Here is an 18,611-nt window from a genome sequence, read left to right as displayed (position 1 = left end):
GTGCGCATTTTTGTTTTGATTCTTTTATAAGGGTCCTTCTCTCCTGACAAGGGTAGCCGAGTGCTACTCTACTATTTGACTACTCTTTGCGACCTTCGAACGGTTGAGACTTTTGATTGGGCCAACTTGGCCTATGCTGACTTCCTGCTGGGCTTACGACTCGCTTGTCGTCAGCGCACCTTTGATGAGGAGGTCACACTCTTTAGCTTCTGGAGGGTCATAGAGGTATCCTCTATTCCTCTTGGCAATAGGTTTCTTTTAACTTAGCTTTTGCCGACATTTACGTGTTGTTACAAGTGTGGTTCTACGAATATATGCCATCATTGGTGCCAGCCAGGCCTTCGCCTTGAGGGCTCCATGTTGCTGCTAGCTGGGGTGGCTGTTATACCGACCAGACTGCTACTGCCCTTGTTCGAGAGTTGCTTCTCTCGGTATGCATTGCTCGTCATTTTTATTTACTCCTTTGAGTTGAATTTCGACTCATGAGTGTTTGTCTTGCAGGGACATGAGGTTAACTTTCGTCCATGGGCTAATTTTGATGTCCCTGCGTTAGCTGTTCAATACACAGCTCAGCGACATTACTTCTAGGGGATGTATGACGCTTTGGTGTACGTAGGCGAGAGAGTTGTGATTTAGCACTCTTTAGAGTCTTTTGTTATTCCTACCCGTCCTCCATGGCATATGATGGACCAGACAGACCTGAGAGTTTATATAGGTAGGTCTCCAGCTGGTACGGAGTGGCAGCGTCATAGCCATCCGAACCGGAGTTATGGCGAGAGACTTCTTCCATGGCTGGCTCCACCTCCCTTGCCTGTCAGAGGAGGCGGAGGTATATTTTGCATCATGTGATTTTTTTTTTTGGTAGCCCCTAGGAAATCCTGATTACTTAGATTTTATTCTTGTAGCTGCGGCGATGGCTACGGAGTTTGTACCTCCACCGGTGTCCATTACTTATCATAAGTCTTTCAGCCCGGTCGAGGAGATGATTCCTCTGGCCCCTGAGGTGTGGCACTTTGTAGAAAGATGACCAGCTCAGGGTGAGTCATCTATCATCATTTTGTTTGCATGCATGTTCTTTGATTATTCCTGACTCTATTGTTTGACAGTTTTTCGCGAGGTGATGACGAGGATGGCGAGAGGCATGGATGCCTTTCGTTATGAGCTTGTGAGGTAGTGTCACTGAGCTAGCTATCGTCGTGCGAGCGACGGTATTGAGGTATCTCTCTTTGACTTTTATTTTATTTGTTTTACTCATTTTTCTTACTTTTGACTCGGCTTATTTTTCTATTTCAGCCTGTTCCTCCATCACGTACTCGTATGAGACCCGAGGATCGGAGAGAGAGATTCGGGTCTGGCTCGACGCGTCGTCGTACTTCAACCGGGAACCAGGGCGGTCGAGCGGAATCGGATCAGACTGTGGTAGTGTGTAACACCCCAATAGTTCTTCCTTTTCAAAACCACTTAATTTAAATAAAATAGAGGAGAACCATTGGCATGTTATTGTCTCGCGTTAAAACGTTAAGGCTTTATCAAAGTATCGCAGCGGAAATCCAACTTAAATCTTAAAATAACATAATTTAGAAAACCAATAAATCAAAACTTACAAATTGGAACCATAAAGGCCCTTATTAAAACCAAACCAATATTCAAAATCCCAAAACATAATTGAAATAGTAAAACATTGATAAGTACAACACAAAGAATGAAAACTCTCAATCACACCATTCCCTTGACAATGCGTATGTCAAATCCCCGAACTTCACATCATCAAGCTAACCTGTGCAATACCGCTCCCCAATAATATAAGTGTAATAATTGGATCATCACAGGGTCATTAAAAGGCGAAGGCCATGACCAAAAGTAACACACACAAAAGAGCACAATCAACAAAGCTGAGTACATACAAGCTACAACGTACAAAACCTAGCATGCTCAATTAATTAAAGTAAATAAACATACAACACGAATTCATTAATCAAGAATCTACACTTAGACAATTCAATTGACTCAACATACTTACTAACCAATTCAAAACACTTGACTCTTTATATTTAATTTGATTAATTTAATTTGGAGTAAGAAATAGACGAGGATGTCCAACCCACCAAATCATTTTGGTCCCAAAAGACCATTTAAAATAAAAGTTTAGCGCAATGCAAGAATGGGTGCGACTCCATTCTCACAAAGTTAGTCTAGAATCCCATCTAACTTTCATTATAAAATAAAATGTAAATACAAAAAGAAAAGAGAACATGTTGATCAAACAAGCCTTGGAAAGCCACGAGCTACCACCGTGTACCCCAACCCAAAATTGTCAATACTTCAGAGTTGCACGCTTTTTAGAGTTTTATTGCTCATCCATGTTTCATTTTATGTGATTACAAATTTAATTAATAGCCGACTTATTCAAATAGACCATACATAACAGTCATTCATCAATTAACTTTTAATCTTACTTAGGACAATGGTGATCGCATCACAAATTGACCTTTAATTTCTTTAAACTTCCAAATTATCCAAAATTGTTGAACATAGTCAACCCACCTAGCCATTTCGGCTTAATCCACTTTTACTCAATATACTAACAAGTAATGCTTGAGTAATAAATAAAATAATAATAACCTTGTGGATTAATTAATAAATTCATTTCACTTAAACCATTTAATTCCAATCTTTCAATAATAAAAATATGGTTAACAAACCAATCCAATAAAAACATGCTTGTATTAACATTCCATACAAACAATTAATCCAATATAATTCAACATGCTTGCATCCATAATTCCATACAAACATAATCAATTCACCAAAACATGTCTCATAAATATAACCACATGAATTAATTAAATGTATAACCAAACAATTTCCATCCAAGTGTTCTCTAAACATGAAACTAAGTTCTTTCATTTTGGTACCTAAACATGATACTACTTACAACGAAGTAGACATGTACGTACCTCGTATAAATAATCTTTTGTGCCACTTTTAATCACTTAAAAGTCTCCTAGGGAATAATCACCTCCTAGAAAACAACCAATAATCATAAATTAATACCCAAACAAATTTTCAGCAACATAAATTTGATTAAAAATCCTTAAAACTTCCTTTAAAACATGTTTTTATGCTTAACTAATCAATAGAAATTGAATTAGAACAAAAGCCCCAAATTAATTGATTATTAGAACCCTAAAATCCCAATTTAAATAAATTAAAGCCCTAGGTTTATAATTTATAAAATCTAAAAATTAAAACATGATTATAAATCTTAAATTATAATTTTTATACCTTCAAAATATAATTTTGATACTAAAAACATAAAATTTATACTATAAAATCAAAACTCAAACAATTACACATAAAATTATACAAAATAATAAAAATAAAATGGAGGAAGAAGAAGTAAGGACCACGTGGGCCAGCTGCTGGGTCGGTGGTGGGTCACCGACGGCCGGAGGTGGCGACGGCAACCGAATTCCGGTGGGGTGAGTGGCGGCAGCTGCTTGAATTAGTGAGCCATGCTCACGTATGAAAGGAGGAAAGGGAAAGAAAGAAAAGAAAAGAAAAAAAAAGAAAGAAAAAGCAAATAAAGGAAAAAGAAAAGAAAACTAAAATAAAGGAGAAAGAAAATAAGACTAACCTTTTGTGTGGGGAAAATTTTGGGATGTATGGGTATTTATAAGAGAGAGAGTTGTAGGGTAAGTAGGAATATTGAGACTCATAAAAAAAAATGGGCCAATTAAGGAATAAAATAGACTAAGCTTTGATTATATGGGCATAAATTATAGAATGATGGTTCATAAAAATTTTTTTGTAATAAAATCGTTTGTCAACCCAAAAATAATTTAAAAATTTTGAAATTAAATATTTTAAAATACGGGGGATTATATAGTGGAGGGTTCTGGGTCTTCTTCAAAGGGTGCATCGAGGAGGCCGACTGACCAGGGTTCCGGGTCTTCTTCAAAGGGTGCTTCTTTCTCGGGTGGTGGGACGTACGAGGTTGGCTCGTCGTCGCAACAGCCTCAGCAGGGTGAGCCAGGATGGGCTGGCCCTACTCTTTTGCTCCCGACCATTAGTGATTTTGATGCTGGCGAGGGATTGACTCCTCGGACTGTACAGTTCTTAGATACATTAAAGGTTCCTCCGTAGTGGCGTCCTCCAGCGCCGTAGTTGTACCTGTATTTTTTATTTGACTTGTTAGGACTTTGCTTTATATTATTTGATACTTATGTTAGATATATTGTACATAAATCCTATGATTACTATGTTATTTATCTTTTTACATTTTTATTTTTCATTTTATGTGCATATGGGTGTGTGAAAATTTGTGATTAACTTTTGCGTAAAAAATTCCGTCATTTTTATTATTAATGGAGGGTATCCGACTTTCTCCCCTAAAAGAAAAAATGAAAAATAAAATTGAGTTTGACTAAAAATAAGCTTAAAATTAATTAAACTTAAAATAATCAAATGGGATAATTGTTTGAAAGATAATTGCCAAAAATAAGGTTGGATAAAGCTTTGAAAAAGAATCAAAACCGTAAAGTCAAAGTACGAATCCGAGTTAATGTTGGATAACACACGATCAGCTTAGCGTGTTATTCTGACACGGTAAAAGTCGAGCCATTGCGGCGCAACAGTCCTGTCGCAGCGTAATGTTCTTATTTCTCCGAATTCTTTTAGGATTCGATTTGCGTCAATTTCTTGTTCATAAAAAGCCCCCAAATCCATCAATTATAGCATAATTCGAGCAGATTAAAATATTTGGCTTATTAATTTTCACTCAAAATAGCCATGTCTAAGACTTTTAGTGATTTTACTCATGAGTGGTGCCGGTCTTTGACTGCCAAAGAGAGGAAAGAGCTTGACTATTTTCAGCTGGGGGTTTTATATGGTATTAAGGGGGTAGATCTTGAAATAGATTTCATTCATACCACCTTAGAATATTGGGATTCAAATACCCATTGTTTTAAATTTGGTTATAAGAAATGTGCCCTTTACCAGAGGAATTTGGTGCCATGCTTGGCTTCCCCTCTTTAGATCTTGCGGTAATTCCCCAAGTGAGCGAATATTATTATAAAGATTTTGAGCGTTTCCTTAACCTTAGGGATAGGGACTTAAAAGACATAGTGCATGGGGGAATATTATTATATTTTGATAGACCATGCTCCGAGTCTTTTCACGTTTATAGGAGGAGAGATTTCCTCTGTTTTCATGTTTAGCCAATATCTTCTTACTAGTGAAAACATTCATAAGGGTCAAGCAATTTTAGCATATGTCATGGAGCAAATTGAATCTAGGAGAAATCCAATACCATTAATTGTTAGAGAAACTATGCTTAGTTTAGATTAACAAAAAAGAGACCCAAAAGCACCTCTTAGAGGTTCTCCAATTTTATTACAGGTAGAAAATCAATACTTTTAATTACAGAAATAAAAAATATTTAATTTTGTATAGTAATATAAATTTTTGCATTGCATTTTTGCAGATTTGGCTAATGGAAAGGCTTGAATTAATTAGCCCTCCTGACAATATTGAAAAGTATACACCAAATTGTCTTGTGAGAAAGAAGAAGCGCTTCTCCATAAAGATGGGCTGGCGGGAGTGGAGTAGAATCTTTGAAACTTGCGACTTTGCCATTAAATGGGTTGTTCCGTGGTGAAAAATTGAGAAGATGGTTTGTGTCAATAAACAACCTTTTTGTCTTCTTCTATGTTTGTCCAAATTAACCTTTTACTACCCTTTTAGAGTAAAAAGACAATATGGACTTGCTCAAACTGTTCCTTCCGAGGATCTTCGTTGCCCATATGAATTTCCTGTTTCACAAGATATAGAAAGATTTTCTGACTGTTGATGTGCTAGACCTTTGTGGGAAGTTTTTACCCAAAAGGTTCCTCCTTCTTTATCTAGAGATGTGAAGCAATAGTAACTTGATAGATCTCAAAAGGACAAGAACAAATTCTGAAACATGTACAAGACTAATGTTAAAGATCGTCTAAGAGATAAGAAAATTCCTCGTAAAGATCGTCTAGGTGCAAGAGTTGAATTCAAGACTCTTATCATGCTTAAGAAGAAAAGTACTGCTAAGGGCAAGGAGAAAAAAAAAAGCTGACTCCACAGAAAAGAAAGTATGGGTTGAAAAGAAACATGGTGTAATGGCTATTGGAGAAACTATTGATACTAAGATTGTGTGCAAATGTTCTAGGGGATCCTTATTGGTGAAAAAGATGGACGATGAAGAATAGGCAGACAAGAATTGGAAAAGGGCTAGAAAAGAGAAGATAGATTAGAGCATTGCTTTCACTTTCAATTTAGTAGTCCATTTTATTTTTAAGCTTTGTTTTAATTCCATCAATAATGTAATTTTACTTTTATTAATGCAATTTTCAGCTTTTTTAATTAAATTGACTTTTATTATATTGAATTATTTATTAAAGCAATGAAAACGACTTGAGTTAATTTCGCAAATTGTTCGAGTACGGAAGTCAAAAATTTCCCGAAATACACCGAAATTTTCCCAGATTGACGAAACGAACTGGCGCTGGAAATTTGAATTCATCACGGCGCGACAAAACTGTCGTGGCGCGATGGCTTTGTCGCTGTGCGATAGATCCTGTCGCTGTGCGTGGGACTGGAATTCTGTGTGTCGTTCGCTCTGTGTTGACGTGTCGATGAAGGAGTGCGAGGTTTGCAAAATTCGAAGTGGCCGCATCCTAAAAAGGGTTGCCTATGTATCCTTTCCTTAGGAATCAGGCAAAACTTAGCTCTCTTGAGTATGTTACTCAAGTCATCATGGGTAGAATTTCTTAATTTGGTCAAGATTTGTCATATTTAAGAACTCATTACCATCCATAACAGTTAGTTTTACGACACCTACTGATAAGATTGTCTTGACGATATATGGTCCTGACCAGTTAGGCCTAAATTTGCCTCTTGGGTCTAGAACATTTTTCCTTAATGCTTTTAACACCAAGACTCCTACTTTGATGTTTCTTGTCTTGACCTTTTTATTAAAGTGTCTACGTATGCGAGTTTGGTAGCATTGAGTATGGTGTAGAGCTTCTAGTCGTTTTTCATCGAGTAGAATTACCTCTTCATATCTTGCTCTAGTCCATTCAACTTCATCAAGTTTACTCTCCGATACGATGCGTAGGGAAGGTATTTTCAATTCTACAGGTTGTATGGCATCCATTCCATAGACTAAGGAAAATGGTGTATTTCCCGTGGATGAACGAATTGACGTGCGATAAACCCCAAAAAGCGAAATGGAGTTTGTCAGGCCAGTCCTTGTAGTTTTCTGTCATTTTTTCGATCATAGTCTTTAAATTCTTATTGTCTGCCTCTACCGCGCCATTTGCTTGAGGCCTGTATGGAGAAGAGTGATGATGTTGAATGCCGTAATTTTGAAGCAATTCTTCATATTCTGCTTGAAAGTGAGTTCCATTGTCACTTATCATTTCATGTGGGACTCCACATCGACATATAATGTTCCTTTCGATAAAGAGTACTACATGTTTTGCGGTGAGTTTTGCATATGATGCCGCTTCAACTCATCTTGTGAAGTAATCAATTGCTACACTACTACAAAATTGGTCAAAGAGATCGTAAATAAGAGACCCTTTAATATGATAACCGGTCTCTTTGTTTCAAGAGACTGAGTTTTACAAATCACGGGTCTCTTTGACTTATCTTAGAAAAGTGAAAATTTAAGAGAGACCTTTCATTTAAAAAAAGGGAGACCCTTTATTAAAGGTAACAGGTCTCTCTCAATATTTTCTTAAAAATATTTTAAAAGAGAAAGACCTATGTTTAAGATAACTGGTCTCACCTTATTTTTCCCAAAAAAATAAAATAAAATAAAATTATTTGGAGAGACTTGTTACATCACAAAACTGGTCTCTCATACACTAGTTCTAATTAAACCCTAGAACTTCTCCTATCTTCAATCCGCCTCCATCTTCTTCCTCTTCTCCTAGCTTTCTCTCTTCTGTCTCCATTTAGTCGCTATCTTTTTCTTCAAATCATCCTCTCATGGGAAACTACGGTGTCAACGAACAGTTTATCACTCCATGGGAAACTTCGCCGATTTGATGGTAAGCATGAACGAAAACCCTAGATCCCTAATAAGTTTCGAAATTTGTCAAATCCAAGTTGGCTACCATCGCAATTCGTCAAATCTGTTTAAATTTTTTGATTTTGTCGTGAAAATGTCGGCAGGTGCAAATGGGTGTAGCTAGGAAGCAATGAAAGAAATTATTGCCATTTATGATGTCTCGTATTTCTTCTAATTCCAATGTTTGTTTTTTTTTAATTATTATTATTATTTTTATTAATGTTTTTCTTGAATCTACGATTTATCAATTGTCGACATGATTTTATGAATAGTTTGTACAAGGTATGAATAAGAGGCAAATCAAAATTTTAAGATCTACAAACTATAATCTGTGAAAAATACTCAATTTATCGCAAATTTTTTGTACTTTCTTTTCTTTATGAATATTGATCTCTTACATTCTTAGTTGACCAGACATTGATTGTTGACCCATTATCTACAAGAGTCATTAGGACATTCATTCTCTTATAAATTACTGTGAGGTTTAAGGCTATATTGTGTTTGTCACCTTTAGGAGGTAAATCCTTTTTAGAAAAGGTGATTAAATTAATGGGACTAGGGAGATCACTCATGAGGAAGTTAGCAAACCCCTTAGGAGTGGTTACTAAATCTGTTCCTACTTTAGCCAAGGCATCCATTACCGCGACTCTATGCTCACGGGATTTTGCTAGTAGTTTCCATACGTTCATCTCGACCTTAGTTTTCTTGAGTTGTTTGACAACATTATTGTCTTCTATGATTGGTATGGGAACTTGTTGAGTAGTAGGAATGGGTTGCTTGTGACAGGAGGTTGCATTCTCCCTGATCTTGTGAGGACCTCGATAGGAGAATCCTCTTCATTTCAAATGTCATCAACCGAATATATTGAGGAAAGTGGAGTGTCTTCTATATCTTTGAGGTAAACCTCCTCATCATCACTATCCCACACTCCATTAACCAATTATGAAAATACCTCATTGTCTGGTCGAATTTGAACCAATTTCTTACTGTCGATTAATCCTTGGACTAAGTCCTTAAATTTAAAGCAGTGCTCTATGGTATGTCCTCTTGATTGATGATAGGGACAATAGAATCTATCTGTTCTTTTAAGTGATTCAAAAGGTCTTGGCTCAAGAGCTTTGATCTTCCCATTCTCAAACAGCTTTTGAAACATTTTCACATAAGTGGTCCCAATAGGTGTATATGACTTGTTACTCCTTTTGGGTGTTTCGACTACTTTGAGAGAGAAGGGTTTTCTTTTAGTAGTCTTAGTGGGTGTCATCTTTTCTGCCATGCGTCTTTTCTCCATCTCCTTTGCTTCATAGAGAGCATGGTGAAGTTGGGCCATCGCTGCCCTTTGTTGGGCCATTGCTGCCCTAATTGTGTTTATGAGCACCCATGTATCTTCCTTAGAAGCTGGTTCCTTATTTAGAGGAAAATCACTCATGGCATCGAAGAAAATGTCCTTCTCTTCTTCACTGGCATGAATTTCTTTAATTGGTTTAATGAGAAGTGATGGGTCAGCGTGACCTTCCTCATCAAAAATGGTTAAAGAATCCGAAAGTGGAGCATTATTGATGCTTGGCTTTTTGCTTATAGGAGGTAATGGATGTTTATTTATATTTATTAGATCTTGAATCGTCTCCTTTAACTTCCAGCAATTTTCATTAGGGTAACCCCTGCCTTGATGATATTTGCAATGTGCATTGGGATTCCAATAAGTTGTCCTCCTTTCAACTGGTGGATATATCTAAATGGTCCAATAGGAGTTATGAGACCTTTTGCATGAAGACGATCAAATGCTGTGTCATAACTCATGCCAATAGGTGTGTAATTTTCCCTAAATGGCTTCTTTTGTCCTTAATTATTCATAGCTAGGACCTCATTCAGATTAAAGGTGATAACATTGTTTCAGTGGGTGGTTTTGAAAGAAGAAGGATTGTCGTTCTTCTTTCCTTTCCAGCCACTGTTGGAATTGTTAGCAGCTTTTTGTTTTGCAAGTCGTCCTCAATGTTGATTCCTATGTCATAGACGCCTTGAATGTACTTAAATTTCTTTGGTATTTGAGATTTTTAGAGTACTTTTCTTTGAGGTTCTTGGTGAACATCCTCACAGATTCTTTTTTAGTAGGAACTTCAACCATTTTGGCAGAAGTTTCCCTCCAATTATTAAAGAAGGAAGTGAATCCTTCATTCTCCTTTTGCTTCAACATCTCAAATTCTCTATGGTTAGTTTCAACTTGAATGTTGCATTTATATCTATCTATGAAAGCGTTAGTTATTGAATCCTAAGAAGAGATCTTCTCTTTATCAAGGGAAAAGAATCATTATTGACAAACGGTTTCTAAAGATAGTGAAAACAATGAATGAAAAACCATCTTATCAATCCCCTTAATATTCATTATTATTTTAAAAGCTCTTAAGTGGAAGTATAGATTGTCAGTTGGCTTAAATCTAGGGATGTCATTGGCATTGAATTTCTGTAAAAGAAGTTCCTTGTCCACCGAGACCCCTTGTGAGCTAATCCCCTGAAACTTATAGTCATTAGAGAGCTTGCTCAAGCTTTCTTCTATTCGTTCCATCTGTTGTTGTTTCGCAGGGTTATTGACTTGAAGAGCAATGGTTTTCATCATCTTAGTTAAACTAGCAAGATTCTGCCTAAGTTCATACTTCTTCTTGAGTTCCCATTTTCTTCTTAGATTTTCTCATTTGTCAAATCAGTCTATCAAAGAGTAAGACTTGGACGAAAGAGTTATCCTTGATTAGTCGCCCCTCATTTCTTGACCAAGAGCTGTAAATTAAACCATGTTTGACTTAATGACTTGACTCATAATGACTTTAACTTTATTAGTTTTAAAGGCAAAAAGCATAAATAGGGTGTATATTTTTTGGAATCAAGTATAGGTTTAAAGAAACATGGTTTTAATTTGGAGGATTAATATCCGACTTACCCCCCTAAAAAAAATGACGGAAAACACGCGCACCTAAGACTCTCTAGACATGGTCATGGTGAACATATTTACAAAGTGTGTGTTTAAAAAAGTGAGTGAAAGTGACATGCTTTGACACTTGTGTAAGACCATGGGACTATGTGCCTAGACTCAATTAAGGACTAAATACAGCTTCTTCCGTTAATAAAAAGGTTAATTAGACTCAGCGTGAAGACTCGAGCAGAAAAATGGACCGTCGCCGAACCAACAACACTGTCATGTAGTATCGTGTCGCGATAGACACAGTCGTTTGGCGCCACAGGTCGAACCTTCGCGTCATTACTGATGCGTTGGTCTGGGCTTGTTTCCAGTGTTCTGCTTTGAAAGGACAAGCCGTGTTCTGCTTTGAAAGGACAAGCCTAAAGTCGTACTAAGTCGATTTAATCAATTTATTAGACTTTAATCATTCATATTAATTAATTATTTAAGCAAAGTCCGACATAGTCATTAATTAGCGTAAATATGCACAAGCAAAGATGCGCAAGTAGTCAAGTAAGCATAATATGATGCAATGAGTTTGCAACCTAACCATGGCTCTAGTTCTCTAAAGTTAAAGGATAAGGATTAGTAAAAGAGGGTCCATGGTTATGAGTCCGGATGCATTGCGCGAAAGCCTTGCTTTTGGAAGGGTTGGCGCGTATGGATGGGACCCCGCAAGTTAAACTTGCTTCCATGGTTTAGTGATTCACAAACTCGGATGTACCCTTCGTTGCAATGAGCGTTTGATTGGGTAGATGGAGCGTGAATTACCAGAGGGTTATGGCCATAAGTAGAACACATATGGGTTTAGAAAAGTGAGAAACTCAATCAGGAAGTAAAACCCAGCAAACAGTACTAGAACCAGTCAAAGCAAGAACGTAGATTTCTGGCTCGGTATTGGAAGAACTTGGCGCGAGACAACAAGGACCATCGCGAGACGATAGCCCTGTCGCGCCGCGATATTGCTATCGCACCGCGACAGAGCCATCGCACTGCGATGGGCACTTTTTTCTCAGTGCCAGTTCCTACATGCCTCAACAGCTCGTTCTTAGAATTTTCTAGTTTTTCGCAGCGTTTTTTCGATTCTAGTTGTGAAAGGTATTATGCATTACGGATGGTCTATCCTATGTTTTTGACGCATTACGGGTGGTCTATCCAATGCGGACCTTTTTTATTCTTATGCCAATAATGTGAATTAAAATTACGCAAATGAATACTTAAACGTTTCAAGTCTTGTCCACTCATTCTAAATTATTGCCAAAATAAATTTTAGGAACTAAAATAGAAATCCTCCCTAGTGCAATTGCCAAAACTGTACGGAATAAATTTAAGCATCCCACACTTGAGCCCCACTGTGATTATACACTTATGTATGGTGGCGTCCAATGGGAAGAAAGCTAGAGAAAAATAGTCGCCAACAAGTTTTAGTAACATGTAAACTGTTCACAGGGTGAAGGTTACACCCCTTCACAATCCATGAGATCTCTAACTCTATAGTGGTCTGGAACCATGACTGGATATTCGGGGATGAAGGTACAAATCCAACCTAAAAGAGATTGAACCAGCCCTAAATATAGGACTCTACTTTATTTTTCTCATATTCATGTGCACTTTCTGACTATCATACAATCAATATATTAATCCTAAACCTGTTTAATCTATGTTGGTTGAATATTAATGCACAAACAAATCTATTATTGGCGATCACTTGAATTAAAATCACATTAGCGTAAACAAAATTATTAATTATCTTATTAAGCGTGATTACAAGTCCAAATTCCATTTAATCTTGCAAGAGAGGGCGTGATCAAGCAATAACATAATAATACAAAGAAACGTAATAATATTAATTGACACAACAATCATCATCATCATAATAAAGCATAATAATAATAGCAAGATCCTAGGAAGGATACCAACAAGATTAATAACAAATCCTAGCATGTCACTAAATATTAAAGAATAAAGCTTTATCCCTAACATGATACTAACATGATAGAAGAAAATAGGAAGCAACCTAAACATGATACTAGAAACATACATAATATTATTAATATTAGTTATTACCCTAAACATGATACTAGGAATCATAAAGACATGATACTATGAATTAAAATAATCTAAACATGATTCCTAAAGAAATATAGCAATAAAACTACTTACTTTGTTACCTCGTATCTCTTTCTATCAAAACAATACACACGTTAGTAACTTCAAGGAAAATATTAAATCAAACAATTAATTTAAATAATCAAAATATGGATTTGGGACCAAACCCTCAGAAATTATCAACCTTTCAAGTCTAGGGCGAAGGCAACTTCAACTTGGCTAGGTGTGTCTAGAACTCGTGAATGCGGTATTGTGTTTGTAAAAAGGCTAGGCTAGAAAGAGGGAGAAAGAACAAGCTATTGCTCAAGAGAGAGAAAAGAATTAGATGATTGTTGATGATCTTGAAAACGGGGAAATACGACCCTATTTATAAGGAAAATAGTCCCGAAACAATCAGAAAAAGGTCGAATTCGATTCGGAGTAAAACTGCTCCCATCGCAGTGTGATAGTGTCCAATGTGACGCGATGGTTCCATCGTGGCACGACAGCTCCATCGCAACGCGATGGCTTTGTCGTTTCGCGATGGTTCATGCGCTAACTCAAAGCCGTACAGAGTCCTTAAGCTAATTAAATTAGACTAATTAACTTCCGTACTTATCTTTTAAAATCAGATTTAATCTTTCAAAACGCTTGTTTTATTCCAAATAAAATTCTTATATTTTCTAAAAGATATAATTATTAATCCTAATGATTTTAGGAATATTCATTAATGGGCCCTCCACTTGTTCTTTGGGCCGTATAATACCATTTCAGGCCCAATTTAGTATTTTGGCCATAACTTCCTCATTATTCATCGGAATTGGGCTTATAATATATCGTTGGAAAGCTCTTTTCGAGCCCAATCCAACTAACCTATTATTGGATCCTTATCATGGACAAAACTAAACTGGATTTGAAATTTTCCATAAATAGAGTATGAAAAGAAATATTTTTATTAAAACGACCCCATCATAAGACTTTTTCACATTTCACCTTGTTTGATAATCAAATGACGTAAAAGATATTCATCACTGGGTTTAGTTTTTGGGGAGACACAATCATGTGTCTACACAAAACAATTAAAAGATTGATAATTTGTGCGCCATTACGTCTAATAACGAGCAAAAACCGTTAGAAATAAATCAAACAGATCGAAATCAAAGTGGTCTTTAAAGTGACTAGTATCTGCACGCAACTCAGTTGGTCGTGCTGGCCAGGCGCGCACATCAATCTGAGTTGCGCTGGGCTATCACGCGCAACAGATTCAGTTGCGCGTGACATTTAAGTTAGTAAAAGAGAGATCGAAGAGCGTGACTTCAGTTCGCTCTCTCTCTTCTCTTTCTTTCGCCATTTTCGTCCCTTTCTCACTCTACAAAGCTCGGAATTCTTTGCTCTTCGAGGCTAAAGGAAGCAAATCTCATATTTTCCACAATCCAATGTAAGTTTTTGCTAATTTTATTTCATTTTTTGGCTAAGTTTGGGGAACTACAAACCCTTAAACCCCAAAATTCTAATTTGGGGGTTTTTTATTTGACCCATTATTCTTGAAATTGTTTTTTTCATGTGGTCATGCTATGTTTAAGGAGTTTTTTGCAAAAAATTTTATGAAAAATGATTGAGTATTGAACCTTGTATGAGCATTTCTTTGTTTAAGTACGTTATTGGCATTTTTCTTCGAATTTTAGTTCAAATTTGTTATTTTTGCTTTCTCATTTGGTTATACTTGTTGATTATGAAGTGAATTATAGTATTAGAACTACAATTACTTTCATGAATCATATTTAAAAAATTTTGAATCCGAAAAAATGGTGCGAAGTATACTCTTTAGCTTATTTTAGCCATGTTTGAACCTCAAGATTGTTTGATAAACGATAATTATGTGTATGTTATTATTATAAGATGGATTTTGTGGGTGTTAAAGCCCCAATTTACTATGTTTAACTGCAAGTATCGTAACCCCTAAGAGTGGGTGGCATTCGATTTTTGTGTTTCGTCTTTTCGAGAGTCGTTATGCTGCTGAAATAACCCCTAATAAGGAATTTTTTCCGTTATAGTATGGACTCCCCACCATTCGTCGATGCTGAGGAGGACCTAGGAGTGTCTATGCCTGACGAGGCAGTTCTCCCTCGAAAGAGGGTAACACGTCCCCATGAGGAGGTTCAAGAGCGACGCGTCGGGGACGATCAACGTCGTCATGAGGATGTGGTATGGAAGCTCATCCCAACTGGGACCCTCAGGTCCTTAAATGGGACCCGGACCATCATGTTTCGATTCGGAGTTGGCGCAACATAGTGAGTTCTTTCGCGCCTTAGTCCTTTCATCCTTTCTTTCTTATTTTGAAAAGTCATGACCTTATTTTCTTGTATTTTTTCTTTTAGAGTGAGCCTAGCATGAGTTTGTATGGCTCAGATGACTTGAGAGGCCGTTTTAAGAGTTAACCCGACACGGTAAAGGAGGTAGTGGAGCTTTCGGGGATCAGCCCCTAGTTAGTAGCTCTTCGGGACTTGTCGAGTCTGGCTGGATCGTCAACTTTCCTTGGTGGGTTGCTGGAGTTTTGGTGGAATTCCACCAACACTTTCCACTTCCCATGGGGAGAGATGACGGTTACCCCTTTCGACTTCTCTAAGATCATGGGTTTTCCTTTCGGAGGTGAGCCTGTTGTTATGGAGACCGTGAAGGGGTCACACGTGAGGTTACGTGACCTCGTGAGGGACCGTCTTGCGGCGGCGCTTCATACGTAAGCGCAATCTTGTCTGTACTTGGTTCTTGCCGACGAGTTGTCGGCTGACAAGGTAGATCGGTAGTGTACACCTGAGTAGCTGGCTCGGATATACATTGCCCACGTTCTTTCCGTCACTATTCTGAGTGATTGGGGAGAGCATTTTGCTATCGAGTTACTCGTTTGCCTCAGTGATTTGGGGCAAGTGAGTAACCTAAGTTGGGCGGAGGTGTCGTATGCCCGTATGCTTACAGCTATGGGCAAGGCGACCCGGGTGATGGATTCCGCGACAACTATCGAGGTTCCTCGGATATCCATTTTGTGGCATGGTCGTATCCTCGAGGTGCGTATCTTAATCTTTTATATGCTTTTTTCATCACAATTTTGGCTTTTGATTAATTGTATTCTTTTCTTAGGCTTGGGGGTATTGGAACCTGTCTTTTCCTAATCGTCTGGTCAAGATTAGGAAAAGACGAGCAACTTCTTCCGGTGACTTTCGCCAGAGGATTCTTTCGGCGACTCGTGCGTCGGTGAGTATGATTTTGACAACACACATTTCCATGTATATATTTTTTGAATGATCTTCTCATGTGGTCGTGTTTTGTAGATCGATCACCGTCCTTGGAGTATAGTCGGGGTCCCTGACGTTGTTCGGGCAGGTATGGTTCGCTACCGTTTCCGAGCCCTTTATCAGGGACTCTCTATGCTCCAGAGGATAGACGCTTGGTTCTTAGGCGAGTGTGTCTTCTGGCAGTTTTCGTCCGAGGAGCCTTTGGTTCCTACGGACCCTTCAATTCGGATGCTGCGTCCGGACCTGCTTTTTACCGAGGATCGAGCTCAAGCAATCCTAGGTTATCCAACAGAGCAGCTGGTGCTGCCGGGTGCATCTTACTCGAGCTTCGCTACACCGAGGCTGACTCCTTTATTATTGTATTTTTCTTTTCTTTTCTTTTTCTTTATCTATAGTTCAGAACTTTGACTCCTTTATTATTGTATTTTCAGTGAGTCGAGCTGGGTGGTCGGGTGCCTTCCACAGCGGAGATTACGTATACCGACGTTTTCAGGTAGGTAATCTGTAAGATTCTTCCAGCGGCGGAGAATAAGGACATACCTTTTGTACCGGAGATGGTTTAGTTGGCAAGTTTATTATGTACATTTATATTTTTTCTTTTCCGTATATCTGTTTTATAACTGTCCTTTATCATTTTTTTATGAACAGGTTCCGCGAGAGACCGTGAACGGCATAGTGAAGACTATGCGTGCTTTCCGAGCTACTTATTGGAGAGCCCTCGTGGCTTTGTTATGCCGTGATCATCTCTTATTCCTAGCATTATTTTGTTTCATATTGGATGAATTTTTTTACTTATATAATATATTGCACGCTCTACTTTTTCTATCTATTGTGCTAACATGGCTCCTATGGCCGTATATGTAACGGTGATGTATAGCCTAAGACGTAGTTTAGGTACTGCTGGTGCTAAAACTGGTGGACTTTTGAGATAATCTTTGATTTTCTCAAAGGTCTCTTGGCATTGATCGTCCCATTCATGTGTTTCTTTTTTTTTTCAATTTTTTAAATATTGGCTCACAAGTCATTGTCAACTTATTGATAAATTGACTAATGTACTGTAGTTTGCCAAGGAACCCCCTAATTTCTTTTTCTGTTTGAGGGGGAGGCATATCAACACCTTTATTTTAGAGGGATCGATCTCAATACCACGTGTGCTTAGTACGTATCCGATAACTTGCCGGAAGTTACTCCGAAGGCGCATTTTTGTGGATTGAATCGCATTTTATATTCTTTTATGCGAGTGAAGAATTTGGGTAAAGATTTTATGTGTCCCATTCTATCTTTGGACTTCACGATCATGTTATCCATATATACTTCTATTTCTTTATGCATCATATCATGCAAGAGAGTCGTAGCCGTTCTTTGGTACGTAGCTCCTGCATTTTTATGACCAAATGGCATGACGGTATAGCAATATGTACCCCAAGGGGTAATAAAGCATGTCTTTACTTCGTCTTCTTTTCCCATTAGAATTTGGTTGTAACCTGCGTATCCATCCATAAAGGATAACATCGCATGTTCAGTCGTGTTATCTACCAATATGTCAATGAGAGGTAGAGGACAATCGTCATTAGGGTTAGCCTTGTTAAGGTCCCTAAAATCAACACACATGCAAACTCGTCCATCCTTTTTAGGGACTGGGACGATGTTTTCTACCCATTCTGGGTTATTACATATGCGAATGAAGCCTGCGTCTAACTGCTTTTATACTTCCTCTTTCATTTTTAAAGCGGCGTAAGGTTTTATTCATCGAAGGTTTTGTTTCACTGGTTTAGAGGTAAGGTTCAAGGGAATGGTATGTTCCGCGATTTCCCTATCTATTCCAGGCAGGTCCTTGTATGACCAAGCAAACACGTCTTTGAATTCTTTGAGCGTCGATATGAGGATCGATCACTCTTCCGAATTTAAGGTTAAGCCAATTTTGACATCCTTTTTGTTTTCATAAGTTCCTATATTGATTGTTTCAGTTTCTTCAAATACAAGATTCTCATGTTCTCGTTCTTTCATTAATTCAACTAGTTTGTTAATGTTATCATCTTCATTAGATTGATTATTACATCATTCAAAGATTCAAGAGAAGGCATATACTCGGAAATAGAGCTCATATTATTGAAATCAAAAGAAAGTACATCAAGAGGAGAATCCTTTTTGGGATCCTCATCCTTAAAACTAGAAA

The sequence above is a fragment of the Chenopodium album genome, chromosome 14 (assembly GCF_948465745.1).
Source record: "Chenopodium album chromosome 14, dcCheAlbu1.1, whole genome shotgun sequence".
NCBI lineage: Eukaryota > Viridiplantae > Streptophyta > Magnoliopsida > Caryophyllales > Amaranthaceae > Chenopodium > Chenopodium album.
The sequence above is the reverse complement of the archived record's forward strand: the minus strand, read 5'-3'. Positions refer to the sequence as shown.